Below are 5,352 nucleotides of genomic sequence, written 5' to 3'. Positions count from 1 at the left end.
TCCCTGACGTGCTGGTGGGGAGGCAATGAGGACACCGCGCTGGTGATAATAATAGCTCGTATTTATTGACCGCTTACCCTGTGCGGGGCTCTATGTGCAACCATATACGTGCGTTAATCCTCAAATCAGGCCTGTGCAGTCGCCACAGTTTTTATTCTTATTTTTCAGAGACTGTAGATACCGAGATTCAGAAAGGTAAAGCGACTTGCCTGCAGTCACAGTTAGTGGTGAAATCAGACTGGAAACTACTCCTGATGCTGAACATAAAACTGTGACACAAGGCCTCGCAAATGTCAATAATAAATTTCTCCCCGGGAGAAATTCACAAGAAGGAAGAGAATTCGAATGAAAAATAAAAAGGAAGGGATGGTGGGGCGCAGTGTTTACTGCGGATCCTAGTGATCAGATCACTGACCTAGAGACCATCAAGGATAATGAAGGGCAATGCTACCCATAGAAATTCTCTAAAGGCTTACTCCCCTACGGCTGAAGTTTAATTTTTTGGATCTTTTACACACTGAACAACTGATTGGAGATGCATCTAAAAGTAAAGGTGTCCAAATCTTCTCTTTTTATTAGTCTTCTAAGGCGTTACACTGAGGTGAAAAAGAACCCTCCCCAAGACACACACACACCCACATACACACACACCTCAATCTAGGTGCAGCTGCCACTTCATCCATCCCAATGAGCACCACCATCTACTGGTTTGCCCAAGCCAGAAGCTTCACGGTTGTCTTTGAATGGACATTCACTTGACTTGAGGTGAATGTTTTGACTTTTTATTATAAAATTTTTCAACTATATACAAAAATAACAGTATAATCATATACTCATCATTCATTTTCAACAATTATCAATTCATGGTCAAGAGTTTATTAGTTTATTATAATTGACTCACCTGTGATATGTGAACTATGTACCAGATCCCAAACCAGGGCATGGGGGATCCATGAATCAGATTAAACTGCAACCCACCTGGAGGAGATGACCTCTGACCTGAGTCCTTGAAAAAATGAGTTAGGTTACCCAGGAGAAGAAAGGTGTCCCCATTCATTCATTCATCTCTTTCAACAAATTATTATTATGCATGAGGTACTGTCCTTGGTACTAGGAATACCTAAAGAAACAAGATAGAGTTTCCGCCTTCATAAAGCTTGAAATTTAACAGAGGAAAGAGACATTAAGCATATAACAAAAACTGTGGTGAGTATCTCAAAGGAGATGTGTAGGGCTTGATATGAGCTTAATTTGGTCTGGAATATTTAGGAGGCTTTCAAGAACAATGATGATTTGCACTATGGTAGCAGGACTAGAGATGGAGAAAATTGCACATGTTTAATAAATATTTAGGAGATAGAATTTACAGAGATTAGTGAGGGATGAAGGAAGTACATAGAGATCAGGCAGGAGAAGAGAAAATTTTTCCAAATAGCAGGAGAATCACAGGAAGGCAAATATGGGTGTTACTATGATCTCAAGCCCCCACCAAAACTCACTTTGAAATTTAATCCCCAAAAGGTGGGATCAGGTGAGACATTTAGGAGGTGATAAGGTGTGGGGTATGGTGGCACCCACTTGTAATCTCAACAACTGGTAAGGCTGAGGCAGGAAAATCACAAATTTGAGGTCACCTTATACAATTTAGTGAGACCCTGTCTCAAAATAAAAAATAAATAGGCCTGGGGTGTATATAGTTCAGTGGTAGAGCACTTGCCAAACATGTAAAAGGTCCTAGCACCACAAAAACCAAAAGTAAAAAACCCACACAAAGATGTGATAGGATCATGAAAGTTCTGCTGCTATGGATGGGTTAGTCCATTTATGGATTAATGGACTAATGAGTTATCTGGAGAGTGGATCTATTATAAAAGCAAGTTTGACTCAATCTCTTATATGCACCTCTTGCCATGTGGTGCCCTGAGCCATTTTGGGATCCTACAAAGAGTCACTAGCAGTATTTACGAAGAGTCCCTAAGAGTTATAGTTTTATGTTATTTGATTTGATAAGCCAGCCAATTAGCATTAGCAGGCAGTTGGCAACCAAATGCCTATGTGAAAGATCAGAATTTTCAGCTCTATTAACAGTGAAGACAGTTCTAGAGCAAAAGTAGCTTTATCCTCCATTTACACAGAAGTATTCTTATATTATAAATTTTCTTGTAGTTTATTTACAAAATGCTTTCTTCTGAGTAGTAGTTTTTATCTGGAAAATATATGAAGAGTAAAATCTTCCCAGTACTACCTGAAGTGGAATTTAGAAGTCAAATTCAAGGCCTGACAGAACTTCCTCAACATCCTTCAATAGGATATTCTAAAAGACAGATACTATGAGAAGAGAAAAGGATAGAGAAATGAACTCTGGAAATGCCGACATTTAGGAAGCCTGCAAAGGAGAGAAGGTTATGAAGGAAAATGAAAAGAAATAGAAGGGTAAGAGAAGAATCAGGAGAGAGTAAGGTCATGGAAGAAATCCAAAGGAAGAAAAAATTTCAAGGAGAAGTGAGTGGTTAAAAGCATCAAATGCAGCAAAGATTTCCCGTAAGTTTAGGCAATCAAGTATTCTTTGGGGGCTGGGATAGTAGCTCAGTGGTGAAGCACTTGCCCGGCATGTATGAGGCACTGAGTTCCATCCCCAGCACCACATATAAGTAAGTAAATAAACAAATAAAGGTATTGTGTCCATCTACAACTAAAAGTCTATATTTAAAAAATGAAAAAAAGAGTATTCTTTGAATTCGGCAACATGGAGGTTATGGATCCTCACGATTTAATCAGTATCAGAAAATGGAGGAAGAAGGCACAATGGGATGAATTGAGCAATTATAAATGAGAAAGTAGAGTAAATAAATATAGAACCTCCATTTGAGAAATTTGGAAGAACGAATAGACAATAGCTGAGAAGTGATATGAGTTTAAAGATTCTGTTTTTATGGTATGAAACTTTATCAAAAAAACAAAAATAGAGCCAAATCTGTAATGACACATACCTGTATTCCCAGTGATGAGGGAGACTGAGGAACAAAGATTGCAAGTTTGAGGCCAGCCTCAGCAACTTAGCAAGACCCTGTCTCAAAAAAAAAAAAAAAAAAAAGAAAAGAAAAGAAAAGGACTGCAGATATAGCTCATTGGTAAAGTGCTTTTCAATTCAATCCCCAGGACCAAAAAACAAAAACAAAAACAAATCCTAAAAATATCACTACTTGGGGCTGGGGATGTGGCTCAAGCGGTAGCGCGCTCGCCTGGCATGCGTGCGGCCCGGGTTCGATCCTCAGCACCACATACAACCAAAGATGTTGTGTCCGCCGAAAACTAAAATAAATAAATAAACATTAAAAAATTCTTTAAAAAAAAAAAAAAAAAAAAAAATATCACTACTATACAATCCAGCAATCCTATTACTAAATATATATCCAAAAGAACTAAAGTCAGTTTTTCAAAGGGATATCTGCAATCCCATGATTATTATAGCATTATACAATAGCCAAGATGTAGAATCAAAGTTTCCATCAACTGTTCAATGGATAAAGGAAATGTGATACTTATATACATAGAATACTATTCAATTTTTAAAAAAGGAGAAATCCTGGCATTTGTGGCAAAAATGGATGAACCTGGAGGACATTATATTAAGTGAAACAAGTCAAGCACAAAAAGACAAATACGATCTCACTTATATGTGAAATCTAATAAAGATGAATTCACAGAATTACATGGTAGAATGATACTCACCAGGAACTTGGACAGAGGGTGGGAAAGAAGGGAATGTATATTGTTGATCAAAGGATAGGGAGTTCCAGAGAGAAGGGAGGAATAAGTATTGATATCTAGTACACAGCTGGGAGACTTGTCACATATAATGTGTTATCTATTTCAAAATAATTAAGAGAGTAAATTTGAAATATCTTCTATAAAAAAAGATAGGTAAGCAAGGTAAGGGATATATTAATGAACCTGATTTAATAATTCCATACTACATACATATATCAAAACATCATATAGCTTATAAATGTATGTAATTATTATTTATCAATAAAATAACTTGTTAGAAAAAAATTGAAAAACTAAAGTTCATCTTTCAAGTTAAAAAATTCTGCTTTTGTCATCTTTTTAAAACAGAATGTATGAAGACATGAATAGTGTGAAAATACTTTGTGTATAATCAGCGACTTGAAAATTGTGCTCTATATGTGTAACATAAAATGAATTGCATTCTGCCATCGTGTATAACAAATTAGAATAAATAAATAATTTAATAATTAAAAAAGATAACAGAAACTTGGACAAGAGTATAAACTAGCAAAAGATACCAGTGGAGAAGATCATTTTAAAAATAAAGAGGAGCTGAGGATCTAGCTGAGTGGTAAAGTGCTTGCCTAGTGAGTACCAGGCCCTGGGTTTGATTCCCAGCAATGCAAAAAAGTAAAATAAAATAAAGAAAAAGGAAGATGATAGATAGTGTGAGATTCTGGAGATGATGGGGGGTATGGGATCAACTTTATAGTCCATAATTTTATATTCTGAAGGGATAGAGGTGAGGATAAGGAGGGCATGTAGGGTAATTTAAAGGGCAGGAGCAGGGAAGAAGTTGAGGTATTTCATGGCTAATAATAACACTATTTTTAAAGTCTTTAGCTGAGGAAAGGAAGGAAGATTGGATGGGCAACAAGAAAAAATTTCACAAGATGAGTATTATCCTGTCATAAACATCCATTGTTGATACCATTGTTATTTGCCCAACATCCATTCCCCCTTGGAAACAGCACATCAGCTTTCTGTAGAAATCCAAATCTTCCCTATTCTTTTTTTTTTTTAAGTTGTTTATAGACCTTTATTTTATTCATTTATTTATATGCATTACTGAGACTTGAACACAGTGCACACAGGATAGGCCAGCGCTCTACCACTGAGCCACAACCCCAGCCTGAATCTTCCCTATTCTCAGCTCACATGGGATCCCAGTCCCACAACCCACTTCATTGATTTGTCCATATTAGGGTCAAAGGGGTCAGTTCAGAGATGGGCATATGACTAACTCTGAGCAAGTGAAAACCAGATCTAGGTATTTCCCTGACCTATCAGTCTAAATCGTTGGTAGACTGAAAACCTGGTAGACATCTCACCCCTAGGAAGAATCAGCTTTCCTGAGAATGAAGCCAACTCAAAGAAAGCAAAGCACAGAGATAGAAAGAGACAGATGCTTTAGAATATCAATTTAATATCTACATTGACCTCTGCCTGAAGTCAAAAGCTGCCTAAAGATTTTTTAAATTACATAAGTCAATAAATTCTCTTCTTGCTTATAGCACTTTGAGTTTCATCGCTTAACTAAGTGATCCGATGAGTATGAAC

This window comes from Marmota monax, unplaced genomic scaffold (genome assembly GCF_021218885.2).
Source record: "Marmota monax isolate L192 unplaced genomic scaffold, Marmota_monax_Labrador192_F-V1.1 WCK01_AAM20220418_F8-fsc00061, whole genome shotgun sequence".
NCBI classification, from domain to species: domain Eukaryota; kingdom Metazoa; phylum Chordata; class Mammalia; order Rodentia; family Sciuridae; genus Marmota; species Marmota monax.
The sequence above is the reverse complement of the archived record's forward strand: the minus strand, read 5'-3'. Positions refer to the sequence as shown.